Source organism: Vulpes lagopus, chromosome 24 (assembly GCF_018345385.1).
Source record: "Vulpes lagopus strain Blue_001 chromosome 24, ASM1834538v1, whole genome shotgun sequence".
NCBI classification, from domain to species: domain Eukaryota; kingdom Metazoa; phylum Chordata; class Mammalia; order Carnivora; family Canidae; genus Vulpes; species Vulpes lagopus.
The window spans coordinates 48723322-48739502 of NC_054847.1; the positions used below are offsets into that span (position 1 = coordinate 48723322).

General features: G+C 35.3%; 1 protein-coding gene and 1 pseudogene across 3 annotated transcripts in view; both read right to left on the minus strand.

Annotated features, from left to right (window-relative positions):
* The window catches only part of DSEL (dermatan sulfate epimerase like), a 90048-nt gene that overhangs the window by 56918 nt on the left and 16949 nt on the right, over positions 1–16181 (minus strand). The window lies entirely within an intron of this gene.
* Positions 499–3599, minus strand: LOC121481961 (annotated as a pseudogene).

Consider the following 16181-nt stretch of genomic DNA (forward strand, 5'->3'; position numbering starts at 1 on the left):
TGCAGGGCATGTTATTATACTTCTTAATTTTTGCCATTCGGACAAGTATGCTAGCTTTTGTGTGCATCTTTTGATTATGAGTGATTTTGAACGTATTTCCACATTTTCAAATCCCTTTTAAATGTTTTCAATAAACTAGGTTTTTATCCATTATTATGGAGGGTAGGGTTTTTTAATAGATTTTCCTCACAATTTTAGAAGTTCCCTATTACTGTGGTATTGATCTTTTATAAATGATATAGTGATTTATATTTTCATCTTCCATTTTTCTTTTGTTTAGGCGGTTTTTGCTATGCAATTACATTTTTTTTAGTTGTATGCAATTAAATATATCAAATTTTTATTTTATAATATATGAATTCCAGTAGATTAAGAAGGCAAATGCAATAGCAGTTTCTTTTATGTATTTATACTTTTTTAAAAGAAGAAGTCCCAAATCAATACAGCTTTTATTGCATCTTTGAAATATCACAGATAAGTCTAAAAAATCATCTGGCATCTTGTTCTTTTCTGTAGCTGGACAACTTGATCTTATTCATCAGCCAGTGAACTGTTCCTTTTTCAGAAACAGCTACCATCTGAAAATTTTCTGATATTCTTGCTTTTTACTGTTGTGACTTTTGAATCAAAGCAGCTGGGTTTGCTACAAGTTCAGTGTCATTTCCTTCAAGAATTAACTTATCTTTCTGGGCTTGGGATACTGGACAAGCAACAGCTGGCCTCATCCAAGCCCTGCGGATGTATTTTTCACCCAAGAAATTTCAGATTTCAGTAAGAGAGCCATTCTTCTGAATAACAATGTTGATGGGGAAGTGAGCAAACACAGACCTCATCATGTAACGGAAACCCAGTGTACCTCCCTTGACCATGTTCTGCACGGGACTACAGGCAGTGTGGACAGTAGCCAGTTCTTTTCTATTTCCCACCATTTGTCTACTCAGGAGCATCTTCTTTTTCTTTCCAAGGAGTCTGACGAGTTCATTGCTTATGTGATTAAAGTCCCTCGGGAGTCCTTCACAATAACAGTGTGCCCCTTCAGAGTGATGTTGACATTTTCTGGAATGTCGACAGTCTGATTGCTGAGAATTGTCTTCATTCTTGCAGTAGATGTGGCAAAGGAAACAATATTTTTGATGGTTTTCAAACTTTCTTGGGTATATGTTTCCATCCATTTCATTGATTTTCAACCTAAAGTACAGTCTTTAGCATTTCTTGTAGCTCAAATGGGTTGATGAGAATTTTCTCAGGTTTTGTTTCTGACACAGTATCTTTATTTCTTTTTTCCTGAGACAACTGTGAGACAACTATTCTTTTTTCCTGAGACAACCGTCAGGCTAGAAAGGGTTTATAGACTTCTTGGTTGACAGTTTGGGTTTTTTGTTTTTGTGTGTCTTTTTTTTTTTTTTTCATTCATCACTATAAAGATATTGGCCCAATATTCTCTAAAATCCATTATTTTTGAAGCCATGAATCCTTTGAAATACTGTCTCAATGATATGCAGTGGTATTTTCTTCTCACTGATTTTAGATGTTATCTTTATCTTTTATTTACAGCATTTTGGCTATAGTAGGTCTAGTCATAGTTTTCTTCCTTATTAACTTGCTTGAGGTTTTCTAAAGTCATTGAATAAAAATTTAACTTACAATAAATTTGAGAAAATTTCAGTGATGATTTTTCTAATATCTTTTCAGTCCCATTCTTCCTTCTTTTTCCTCTGGGACTCCAAATATGTGTATGTCATTGCCTCTAAATATTACCAATAAAATGTGTAGTTTTTCAATCCTTTCTATGTATCTGTCTTCAGGTTCACATCTCTTGCTATCTTCATTCTACCATAACAACATTAGACAATTTTGTCTTTTTTAAATTTCAAATACTACTTTTTGTTAAGTTTTATTTATTGATTGAAATTTTCAATTTTTCAGATATTGCAGAATAATATTCCTTTATGTCCCAAAACATGATTGGAAAAAAGCTGCTTTAAAATCTGGTCTTGGGGGTGGTGCCTGGGTGGCTAGTCAGTTAAGCAGCAGATTCTTGATTTTGGCTCAGGTCATGATCTCAGGGTCCTGGGTTCAAGCCTCCCATTGGGCTCCATGCTCATTGAGGAGTCTGCTTGTCTCCTTCCTCTGTACCCCCCTACTCTCATGCATGCACGTGTGCTCTCTCTCTCTCTTTCTCAAATAAAAAAAATCTTTAAAATACTGGTCTCATAATTCCAAAACCTGGATCTTCTCATAGTCTCAAATAATCATCTTTAGTACTGAATATAGCTTCCATCTCCATCTTGTATCATGTACTTTGGGAAAATTATTTCTTGGGAATCTGGAATTCTATTATTTTACCCCAAAGAAATGTTCTGTTTTGTTTGTGCTTAGTAAGTAATTAATTTGGTTGTTCTCAGATTGAAAGTCAGACTTTTGAGTAGCAGGTCAACTTTGTTCATCTGTTGTGTCTTTATGTATACTACTAAGACACTGTTCTTGGCATCTGTTTTTAGGGTTGGCCAGATATGTAGGTGAAGTTAATACATAGAAATTGTGCTCCAATCTCTTACAATTCCCTTTCCCAGTTTCTTTGGTCATTTTCCAGTGAAGTTTTCTCTTGGCCTTGTAGTGGCCATGTGCAGTACAGGTGAGGCCTGCCATCTGGCTAGAAGTGGTGAGAACAACCAATTCACCAGGACCATTCCCTTCTACCAATGAGGAATTTCCTTGAAAGTTCTGCCACCTTTGGATCGTTCTCTAGTGTCTTCCAGTGGTTGTGTGCTTGTTTACTTACCATTTATTTTTAGTTCTCTGGAGTTTATAGCTGCTATCTGTAAACAGGCTGAAAAAACCAGAGCTTACTTGGTTTGTACAGAAAGGGAACTCAAGCCAGGATAAAGACAAGATTTCAAAGTAATCAGATCATTCTAACTAGTCTCATGAGAGATAACATATTTATTTCCTCGAAGCTTTCATTGTCTTTTTAATAATTTACACATTCTATGTTTATTTTTTGCCCAGGTTTATCGAGGTATGACTGAGAATGGGTAGTATGGACGTTTCAGCAATATTAATTCTTCCAATCCATGAACATGATAATCTTAGCATTTATGTATGACTCCTTCAATTTCTTTGAATGTTTTATAGTTTTCAGTGTACAGATCTTTCTTTGGTTTAATTAGTCCTAAGTATTTTATCATCTTCATTGTTATTGTGAGGGAATCATTTTATTTCTTTTTTCAGAAATTTAATTGTTAGCGTATAGAAATGCAACAGATTTCTGTATGTTAATTTTATATCCTGCAATGTTACTAAATTTATTGATTATCTCCAACAGTTTTTACTGGATTCTTTAAGGTTTTCTATATGTAAAATCATGTCATCTACAGAGACAACTTTGCTCCTTCCTTTTACTTCTTATTTTTGTGTGATTGCTTTTGACTAGTACTATGATGAGTAGGAGTGGTCTTGTTCTTACTCTTTGAAGTAAAGCTTTCAATATCTCACCATTGTGTACAATGTTAGTTGCTGCCTTGTCTATACTTTCTTTTTAAAAAAAATCATATTTATTTATTCATGAGAGAGACACACACACACACACATAGAGAGAGAGAGAGAGAGAGAGAGAGACAGAGACAGAGACAGAGACAGAGATACAGGCAGAGGGAGAAGCAGGCTCCATGCAGGGAGCCTGACATGGGACTCGATCCCAGGTCCCCAGGATCAGGCCCTAGGCTGAAGGAAGCACTAAATTGCTGAGCCACCCGGGCTGCCCTGTAAAGACTTTCTTATGTTGATGTACATTCTTTCCATACCCAATTTATTCAGAGTTTTTATCAGGAAAGAAATTAAATTTTGTCAAAGACTTTTACTGTATCTATTGAGATAATCATGTGATTTTTATTCATACTATTATTGTGGTATGTCAACTTATTGATATTTTGCATATATAACCATTCCTGTGTCCCAAGAATGAATCCAATTGATCATGGTGTGTGATCCTTTTAATATGCTATTGAATTAGGTTTACCAGCAATTGTTGAGAATTGTTTGCATCTATATTCAGGATATAGATTTTCTTTTCTTACAATGTCCTTATCTGACTGTGGTATCAGAGTTACGCTGGTCTGGTCAAATGAGTTTGGGAATGTTCCCTCTTCTGTTTTTTGGAAGAGTTTGAGAAGGACCAGTATTAATTCTTCTTTAAATGTTTAATGGAATTCACCAGTGAAACCATTTGTTCTCAGGCTTTTCTTTATCGGGAGCTTTTTGATTATTAATTAAATCTTCTTACCTATTATCAGTCTATTCAGATTTTACATTTCTTCATGAAGTAGATTGTATATTTTTAAAAATATATCTATTTCTTCTAGGTTGACCAATTCATTGTTGTATCTTTGTTCACAGTAGTGTCTCTTATAATCCTTTGCATTTCTGTGACATAGATTGTGATTTCTTTTCTTTTATATCTGCTTTATTTATTTGAGTCCTGTCTTTTTTCTTGGTAGGTTCAGCTAAAAGTTTGTCAATTTTGCTTATCTTTCAAAGACAGTATTAGTATCAGTATACTAGTAACTTAGCATTGTTAATCTTTTCTATTGTTTCCTATTCTCTCATGTATACAAATATTTATTATTTGCTTCCATCTACTAAATATGGGCTTAATTTGTTCTTCTTTTTCTCGTTCCTTGAGATGTTGTTTACTTGGGATCTTTCTTTTTTCTTAATATAGTCATTTATAGCTACAATCCTTCCTCTTACAATAGTTTTTGATTCCTTTACTAAGTGTTTGTTGTGTTCCATTTTGTTGTCTCAAGATATATTTTTATATCCTTTCTAAAATTTCTTCTTTGATCATTTAGTATTTTGGTATTGTGTTGTTTAATTTCCATGTATTTGTGAATTTTCCAGCTTTTTCCTGTTACTGATTTCTACTGAAATCAAGAGGTGAGCAGAGTCACTGGCTGGTACTACTACAAGCAGGAATGTGGTCCACCATGATCTGAATACTGCTTTCTCTTAAGTCCCACTCTTCTTCTGTGTCTCTCTCTGATTCCCATTTATTGAATCCCACAGATTCCTCAGTGATCTCTATGAGGCAAGACCCGAGTGGGCCTCCGGGGAAGCAGCCCAAATGTGAGGAAGCTGGATATGTACCTTGGGCTCTCTTTTCCTAGAGGACAACCCACAGGCCTAGGGAGCCTCACTTGGTGTGGCAAGACCCGAGTGGGCCTCCGGGGAAGCAGCCCAAATGTGAGGAAGCTGGATATGTACCTTGGGCTCTCTTTTCCTAGAGGACAACCTACAGGCCTAGGGAGCCTCACTTGGTGTGGCAAGGTGCCAGCCTTGGGGATGGTGATGTGATCAGAATGTATGTAGCCTCTCCTCTTACATACTACTAATACTTTCCTTCTCAGTCTCTGAAAGTCCAGAGAGGTGCTTCGGCTTCATCTCCAGGTTCTGATATTTTCATAATGGTATCTTGTTTATGGATTGTTGCTAGTTGCTCTTCTTGTGAGAGGGACTGAAGTCAGGAATGGCCTATGTCACCATCTGCCTTGAGGACTGATGTGTAATGCACTGTTGTAGAGGTTCTGGACACAAATCTGTCTGGACCAAATACACAAATCTGTGTATTGGTCGTCTTGTCCTAAGTGGCCTGACATCTTAACACTGCCCTGTGTAAGAAGGAGCTGAATTCCCTGAAAGAGAAGCTGGGGGCAGCCCTGTTGGCAGAGTCAAAGCTGGAGCCAGAGCCAGAACACCTGTTTTTGGCATTGCAGCTGCTACCAAAAGTTACGATAGTCTTCCATGAACTTTTAGTATAAAACCAATTTCATTCGTTTAAAAAGGATATGAATATTTTTATTGCTAGTTGCAGAAGTTCAATCCATCTCCTGTTAATATTTGAAAGTAGCAATGCCTTATAAAATAATATTTCAATGACTATGAGAGATATCATAATTATAATAGCAAGTAACCTAGGTTTGTCTTTACTGAAAAACTTGGGTAAAATAATATTTACTCAGTAATGATCTGTGCTCAGGAGAGGATGCATACATCATGAATCCTCTAAATTATTTAATTTGGAAGTTACTCTATCTTTTCTATGAAAGATAATAAAGAACTAGGAACAAAAGTGGCAAAGTTAATGATGAAACCTGGGATTTATCCTCTTTTTGCATTAATTGTCCCAGTTCTTTACTGAAAGTGAGAGAATACCAAAGATGTTTGTGTAAGTGGAGTCCGTTTGAATTGGTCTGGGTCTCCATGCTGAATAGTCTCTATAAACCGTGATTACACATTATTAACATACCAAAAATCTTCCAAATTATTTTCTTTTATTGCAAATTTTCTCTGGAAGAAGCTAGTAAGGAGTGTATCCTGTGATATGAGTTTTATTTCAAGGTTATTGAAGAATCACAGGAGTGCAGTCAAATGGAAAACTGATGAATAATGTCCAGAGGGCACTGCTAGCAAGATAACCCCATTGTTTTAAGACACTTGAAAAATGATGGTAAGGAATCATTTCAAATCTAGTTTGGTGTTAGTGAGAATAAAAATATATTTCAAAAGACAACCACTCTTTTATCCAAGTTTAACTATAAATTGTAGATTTGTAACCTTCCAATTCACAATGAATACCTATCATTTTAAAATACATTTAAGACCACTTTGGACATTTGTGTATTTTTGTTTAATAGAAAGTATTTGGGTAATTTTAAGGAAGTTTTTACATACCAATTTTACACATGACAATGTGCCACTTGGAAAGATCACCTATGTTACCTAGGTATTATTTTTTGTATAGCCAGACTAGGTGATCACAGAGATTTCTTCCAATTCTAAAATTATTTCTCCACTTGAACAATATTATTTACTGTTGTCTAGAAATTAAAAACTCCTAACCTGATAAAGTTAAGCCCTAAGATACACAAATTCATAAATATACACAAAATAATATAAATGAAAATGTGAATAAACATGTACTCATCAATCAACTGAAGAAAACAAACATTTTTATTTTATCTTTGGAAACCCCTATGTAGCTCTAAGAAAGTTAGCCTTACATTCAGTGTCTAAGACTTAGCCAGAAAACTGCATGCTTCTTCTTTTGATGAATGAGAAGACAAATGTCATGCCTACAACTGAAATGAGAAAGAGAGTGAAGTACAGAAAAGAAAACTATGGGAGAGCAAGATCAAAATCTGTATATAAACTCTGGCCAAATTTCTGGCAGATCCAGAAACTATGATGGCACATAACAGCCTTGGGCACACCAGATAAGGCCACGACAACTCAAGGCATATTTCAACTGCTGTTGACAAAAGGGAGGCAGAATTTGAAGTCTCAGTTTAGCCAAACTAAACTTTAAAAGTAAAGAGTTAAACACCATTGTGATTTTAATCCTAGAATAGGAGGGAAAATATATCTGAAGAATCAGCACATAAAATTTCTCTCTGTTTGATGAAAGGTATACATTTATAGATTTAAAGAATAAATACAGAGCAGAATAAATACAAATAAAGTAACACACAGGCAAATCATAATAAACTGTTGACAAACAAGCTGAAAGAAAAATTTCAAAGTAAAGATTAAAAAAAAAAAAACCACTTTAAAAGTACATGGGGGCAATTGTATGAAGGATTGATATGTCCTTTCATCAAAATCAAAAGAATCCAGATGATACATTTCAAAATTTCTTTTAAAATATCTTGTAAAAATTAATGGAAAATGACAATATTTTCCAACGAGAGAGAGAAAGAGAGATAGAATGCTTTCTCGGCAGTTCTGGAATATGGTAAGTTTTCAAGAAGTCCTTCAGGTTGAAGGGAATAGTAAGAATATGCATTGTATGAGCAAACTTGACCTAATTGACAATTATAAAATATTTCACCTAACAGTTTCAGCATATTCCTTCCTTCCAAGTTCATAAAATAGTTTTCAAGATAGACCATATTCTAGGCTTGAAATGATACTAAGCATTCTCATTTACCCATAATGATAAAAGATTATAATGAAAGAAAGGAAACTTCTAAATATTTGAAAACTAAACACACACTTCTAACTATGCTATTAAATAATAATTAATAATGAAAGAATGAAAAATTCTAAGGGTCAACCATTTATTCCCAGCCGTGTCTGAGTCGGCTGTGGTATACTCCTCTCAAAAGCAGGAGTGACAAATACTCAGAATTAAAAAGTGTCTACCATCACATTCATTGTCATCACCATCTGGTCTAAGATGAAAGCTAGGACACTAGGTTGTGAATCCTACCCTAAGAACAGAATACCAAACAATAAATCAGGAGTTATGTGGTTTACAACAATATTTTTTATCTATTTTTTCATTCACAATACCTTAAAACAACAGTCACCAGTTCATTTTCAAAGTTTGGTGCTGACTGCTTACTCTGCTTACTACTGACCATTAGAAAGGCTAGGAATTGGGGTGGGTTTTCTCTGGACATTTTATTTTTTTAGCTGTTTCCTGGAATAATCTGAATCATGTCCTTATGAATCTTTCACTTTACCTAGTCATAGTTGTTATTCATAAATGGTCATTAAAGGAAAAGAGGAAGAAAAAGGAAAGAAAAAAAAGAAAGAAAGAAGAAATTAAATATGTTCTTATTTCTATAAATTATAAAAAGGGAACTTCACACAGAAAAAAAGGACTTCACAAAATAAGTCTAATTAAGCTTTAAATTATGTCCTCTGAATTATGTTTTAAATTAATGAAGTAGATTTATCTGGAACTTAATTTGAGCTGGAAGTGTTGAATGAAAGTCTATTCATATTTTTTAGGCTTTTAATATCTATTGCCTTTTATTATTAATGGAAATTCTGTGAACAGCAGCAGTATGTAAAAGCACTTATTTTATTTAAAAAACAAAATCATCTATTTTTAAAATAATTTATTGTTTTGGGACAAAAAGTCCGATTTCAAGTTGTTTTCATAACTTTTGAGAATGAACAATTATTCATTTGCTTAATAGCTATTTTAACTCAGTTTCTAAATTTTACATTTAATCCTCTAAGAATACATTCTGGGGGGGATTATTTTGATGTTTTTTTTTCTTTAAGTTCTTAATTAATTTCTTCCATTATTATAAAGCAATTATTCTAATAACAGCACAGATAAGCATAAAAAAATAAAAAAAACTCATCTGAAATATCAATACCCAAAGGTAACCAGTGGTAACATTTGACCCATAATAACTCAGAAGTGTGTGTGTATAAAATGACTATATAGATAAGTCATACATAAATGGAAATAAACATTAGATTGAATAATTTAAAATTACTTATATTTAATCATTGTTGACCTATTAAAATGATCGTTTGACATAGTTCAGTCTAATATATAGATATAAATTTACCCAATATTAAAACAATTCTTTTATAGTTGTTCCACAATTAATAAAAAAGTATCACAAGGATTTATCTTATATATATCTTCATTGATTTTTCTTGCCCCTTTAGGAAGTTTCAATGTCATGATATAATAAAGGGTACTTGTAATGAATATCCTTATATATACATCTTTCATATTTGCTTCTTTTTTGTTTTCCTATGGAATAAGATGCTTGAAATGGGAATTCTGGGCCAAAAGGAAACATGTGGTGGTGAAAGAGATCTTTAAAATATCTGGCAAACAGCCAAGTTGTTTTTAATAAAGAATATACACTTATATTACCAAAGCAGTAGCCAATGATTTACTTTTTGCTGTATACACCAAAATTTAGTATTCTTTTTGACGCACTATAAACTATGATATAATATTGATTCCTTCTTTTTTTTTTTTTTTTTTTTTTTTTTTATGATAGTCACAGAGAGAGAGAGAGAGAGAGGCAGAGACACAGGCAGAGGGAGAAGCAGGCTCCATGCACCAGGAGCCTGATGTGGGATTCGATCCCGGGTCTCCAGGATCGCGCCCTGGGCCAAAGGCAGGCGCCAAACCGCTGCGCCACCCAGGGATCCCCTATTGATTCCTTCTTAATTTGAATTTATATAATTAATAATGGCATTGATGGTGTCAATATTTCTTGGTCAGCTGTATTTTTTGACTTTCTGAGTTTCTCTTTATCCAGGCAGAAGATGCATTCTATTCCCAGACTGTATATATCAAGAAATAAAAGAAACACAGTTTTAACACAACCGTAGTGTTAACACAAATTGGTGCCTATTTGCCTGAAACAAGGAAACTTCTGTGAGTTGAGAGAAGTAAGTCTCTCACTTGTGGTTTGGGACAGCAAGCTAGTCACTATGATGACTGCTGATTTCTCTCTTGAAGGATCCAGGACATTTGTGAAAACTCAGTGACCTATACCAATCCTTCTTTCTCAAAACTTGATATTTGGTTCAGCATGACCCCCAAAACTACTGTGTGAGCAGAAAAGGACAAGAAAATACCAGAAATGAGATTACCTAGAGAGGGGATTTTAGGCTGGTAATTCAGGCTCAACAGAAGTGCATTTTTTTTTTCCGGGGTTGAGGAGGTTTCTGCATAATATGTACCTAATATAGGCAGCTTTTCAGACCCAACAGCTTTTCCAGTAGGTTGTGCTTTTGAAAATATAATTAAGAAATAAAAAAAAGAAAGAAAGATAACATGAACTGGCTTTTTGGGCATGGGTCAGCAAATATGAACTGCACAGAAACAGTAAGCACATACCTGTAGACAAGTGTCGTTTGTTGAGTTGAGCAGGACCAGTCATCTACAATGACACTTTATACTGGTGAGAAGCAGGGAAAGTTTTGGCCACATGGGATTATACCTCTTTCTTCATTTTATGCTTGGAAGTAGTCCTGAAACCTTTTGATTAAATCCCAAGGAACTATAAGATTTTTTTTTCCTGTATTTCTTTTTTCCCCCATTTATTTAGTAGTGGGAGGAGAGGCCCTAAGGGGAAATAATTCAAAGTTTAAGATATGAATTGAAAGAAAGAAAGAAAGAAAGAAAGAAAGAAAGAAAGAAAGAAAGAAAGAAAGAAGAAGAAAAAGAAAAGAAAAGAAAAGAAAAGAAAAGAAAAAAAGAAAAAAGAAAGAAAAGAAAAGAAAAGAAAAGAAAAGAAAAGAAAAGAAAAGAAAAGAAAAGAAAAGAAAAGAAAAGAAAAAAGAAAAAGAATTTGTACTCGGAATTGGTGAAACATATTATGTGCTTTATGCAATGTTTTATCATTTTTAACCTCTCTGTCTTTTAAAGTTGCAATCTTCATTTTTTGCCTACAGATAAACAAGTCTTTTTCTACATGAAAGAATTTAAATCTTTACTTGCTTCTAGTGAAATCATGTTTGAGATTTAAAAATATTCATGCATATTTCTTGGTCTTTTATCTGCTTTTTGTCTTTGATATCATGATTAGTTAGTTCTGCCCTCTTCGCCCATATTATAGGAACAATTCTTTCCTCTTTGTCATTTGAAATGCCTGTGTTTTCACTGCTATCATTAATGCATCTGAAACATATTTTAGGGCACTTGGGTGAAAAATAAGATCGGTTCCTATCATGCACAACATGCTTCACCCTCTAATTACTGAATTGGATGCCCTGACACCAATGACTTTAGAAAGCCGGGGAGAGGGGCACCAGAGTGGCTCCCTGCATGGAGCCTGCTTCTCCCTCTGCCTGTGTCTCTGCCTCTCTCTCTGTGTCTTTCATGAATAAAGAAATAAAATCTTAAAAAAGAAAGAAGCCATGGGAAATGATAAACTTGAAATATACCTAAAGAAATTAGCAAGTAGGTCAATATTTAGAACTAATACTACTGGGCCTACATTTACTTTGTTAATTGAAAACTGGATTCAAGTTAGGTACCAGTTCAGAACACTTCATCTTTATAAACCTGAAAGTAAAAGGCCATGGTTAAATGTGAATAACAGCTATTTCTCAGAGGGGTGTTTTTCAGTGTTCTTCAAATTTTTCTACATTTTCAAAATCTTCTTTAAAGAATACATTAAAAAAAAAATCAGAACTCCCCTCTCAGTGCCTCCTTAAGAATAAAGAGTACTACTCGTAAAAAGCGCTGAAAATGAAGAAAAGGGTAAGTAAGATAGAGCCAAACATGTTCCTGAGTTCTAGAAACACAGAGGCAGCCAGAATCTCTGGTAAAGTTCAAGTGAGGCAGGACCACTCAGGGGCACAAATGCGGGGTGGCCGCCGAAGCTATTTTTCAAGGCAGAGATCCCTGAAAGAGCAGAGAGTCAGATTAGGAGAGAAATGAACTTGACATACAGTCGATCCTTGGCATTTGTAGATTGTCTTGGCAAACTTGCCTCATCCCCAAAACTTCCTTGGTAGCCCCCAAATCAACAACAATGACACGTGTCCTAGGTGGATAAGCACAGAGGGGCCAAAAATCTGAGCCAGCCTGCCTCCGCCGTGCCCAGCTGAGGCTCAACGGAGCAGAGCCATGCCTGGTCTCAGCTCCCCTCCTGTAAATGAGTGTGCTCTTCAGGGTCGGTTTGGTGCCAGAGTTTTCACATTTGCGGGGCTTTGGGTTGGTGATTTTGCCATTTAGAATTTGGAAGCAGGATGAAAGAAGCGCTGCTTCTCCACACAGGAAGGCTGTGATGTACCTCACAGAGAAAATGAGTTCAGAGCAGCTCTGTCCAGGCATCAGTTTCAGAGCTGTTGGCTGTGAGTTCAACGTGATAATGAATTATTGATACATGGTAAATAAGGTGTCTTTAAACAGAAATATACATAAAACAAGGTTATGGGTTGATTGGTTGGTAAAAATGTAGTGACCAGAGGACCAAAGGAACATAATCCTGTGTTTTCCCTAGGAGTAATGGGGTGGTATCCACTAAGTCAGCGTTTGTATTAAGCTTATAAGATATGACTCCCGTGATAAAGAAGAAACAGCTGTAATTATAACTGTAATTATCTGCTTAATTCAGTAGATCTCAATCCTTGGCTACACAGTGGAATCCCCTGGAGGGAGAGCATTTTGTAAAATATAGATACCTCAAATCATTCCAGGCCAAGGGAAAATGAACCTGGGGAGGTTAAAGCCTCTGCGCTGCCATGTTTTCAAATTTTCCCAAGTAATTCCAGAAATTGTTATTTTCTACCAAAATTACAGCTCAGAAAAGTGGAAGCTGTTGGATGCAAGGCTCTTTCTGTAAAGACCTTTTCGGATGAAGACATCAGGGGGGATGTTTATCTTCTCTTCTTTTCTGAACTGAGCTCGCCTACCCTTCTTGGCTCATGACGCCATCTTGAAAATGCACCTGCTAAAGATGGTGACGTGGCATGCTATGGTGAAAGAAACTGTGTCCCCGATTACCTCAGGATTACATTCACCAGCTGTTGCATTCTCTACAGATGTCTATTATACAGGAGGAAAAGAAATCTGTATATAGTAAGCCCCTGTTTTCTGTTATCTGCACCCAGACTATTTCCCAGCTTCCACCCCTAACCTCACAGGTCCCTCATCATCATCTGCCTTGAGACCATCATAATCAAATTCGTTATGCCCTTAATACCTATTTACTGCTGTTTACTCCAACAATCCCAGGACTACGACCTTTTCCTCTTTGGTTACACTGTAAAACCAAGGGACACTATTCAAAACTATTTCCGACCCTTCTCCAGCTCCTGAAAACTTTGTGCTGTGCACTCAGGACCTCAACCGGTAATAAAATCCTCCTTATTCTCCATGTCTCCTCTGCAAATGCCTTTTCCTCTCTTGTCCCCACTATAACTTGACTAACTCCAGAAGGCATTTGTTCTTTGAACTTCATTAAAGTGCTGGCTATGCTCTCTTTTGCTCTCCTCATGCCTGGTTTGAAGGTGCCCTAGATTTTATTATAAGCAGTAATTTCAATGTCTCAATAATCTCAGTACCAAGGATCTCACTCTTAAAGCATTGCTTCCTACCTTACCAGTGACTGTGTCCCTGACAAAAATCTCTGGTGCCACCAGAATCTAGGGTCCTTTTAATTGTGTCCTAAATCTCATTTCCTCATAAGTCCCCCTACAATCCATCTCCCCCACACCCCTCACCTCACATTCTTTTATCCTGTCACCTCACAGTGAAGTTGCCACTTTCTGGTCAATGAAGCTTTCTGCCACTTGCATGGGTGAGCTGAAGAAGGCTGGGAGAAACTGAGTCTAAATGCAGAGCCATTCGCATCAAGGAGGCCCTGAGAGCTTCAGGCAATGGTGCAACACTTTCCCTCCTGCCTCCAGACACTCTCATCTCCTAGATGACTACTCGCCTCCAACCTGCAATACCTCTTCCCCCATTTCATTCTCAGCCATCAATCTTGCTACCTATGTCACAAAGAAAACAGAAGTAGCCAAATAACTAAGTGAAATAATGGATTCAAAGTGCTGTTAACCTAGAACTGTACCCACAACAAACCCATGAGAGTGAGTGACAAAAGAAGACAAATTTTAGGCCAACAAAAATTGAGAAAATATTAAAATATACTTAAAATAGAAAAAAAATAGATACAGATGAAAAACTTTGAAAGATGGAATAGAAAACAAGTAAATTATGGATAAGTATAAACAAATACTGGGTATACAAAATAGTAATATTTACTTTTCATTTTTCTATAACCCTCAAAATAATAGAAATGGGATGCATTGCTTCCAAACCAGTAAAAGGGAGGAGAGGAACAATTATTTCAAAATAATTCAAGAAAGAAGAAAATTAAAAAGGAATATAGTAAATAGAGGTATAAAGTACATACAAATTATTATAAATAAATCCAAGCATATGAATAATCACAATGAAATCAAACACTTCAAATAACAAAAATAATGATTTTAGAAAGGAATAAATATCCAATTACATTCTGTTTACAAGATGTATTTTAAAAGTATAATTCTGGCGGGCCTGGGTGGCTCAGTCAGTTAGGCATCTGACACTTGGTTTCAGCTCAGGTCTAAATGAGGATAAAAAAATAGTTCTTAACATCCAGAAGCTGGCCTGTTGCCATCAGTCTGCTCTCCTCCACTGATCATAAATTATTTCAAAGAACAGAACAACTCTGTGACTGAGATGGATCAAGACACAAACAAGACCACTCCATAACTGTGTTTGGAGACAGAGAAAACATGACTATTTTCCAAGCCACAGAATACTCTACATATCCTTCTCTTCTAATAATAGGAGTGACAGCTACTTCTTAACCAATTACAGATTTAGCCTCTAATTTTCCCCCTTTCTAGATAAGATTTATTCAGACACCCAATCATTGAATTATCCCACTTCCCAACAACAGCTAACTTAGGGCAAAGGTGTACTATATCGATCCCTTTTATTGTAATAAACAATAAACCCCCTTTGTTCCCAGTGGTTCTGGGGTGTTGGGCATTGACAAAAAAAAGGGAGGGCATATAATTAAACATACAAAGCACAAAAAACAGCAAATTAGAGAAAATAACTAAAATAGTTTGAAGGGAATATGTAAGATCAAGAGCCAAAATTATGCAATAGCAGATAAATATAAAATAGTAAGAGGAACAAAAACAGCCAAAAGTTAGTCTTTGAAAAGGCTTAAATAAAGGGCAAACCCTGATAAAGGAACAAAAAGAAATAAGGCACACTTACTAGGGATGGAAAAAATTTGTGTGGTTGGATAATTAGAAAGAGACAGAAGAATGCATTTTGAGCAAATTTAGGTCAATATATGTGAACATTAAAAAGACAAATTCTTTTGTCCAAAATAGGCTTCAAAATAAACACATGACCTCAATAAAAAAGCCTACAACCATCAATACAATTGTATACATGGTTAAAATGTTTCTACAAATAAAACACAATGACCAGGTGGTTTTTACAAATGAGTCCTAATATTCTTCATATTAGATCATTTTAATCTTACACAAACTCTTCCAGAGAATACAAAAATAGAACGTCCTCAATTTATTTTATGTGACAAGTAAGTTGACTTCAAAATTAGATAAGAATAGTATGAGAAAATCACAATTACAAGTGCTGATGTCAACATCCTAAATTAAATATTAACAAGCTCAATCCAGCAACATATAGAAATATAGCAAATAATTCCCAAGCTGGGTTTATCCTTGCAAATCAAGTTTGGTTTAATCTCATAAGAAAAAAAATGTTCACGTATTGTACTACATTAATAGATAAAGGCAAAGAAAACATATGGCTATCAAAACAAATGCCAAAATCATTGAATAAATCTCAATCATGCACTGATGATAAAAGG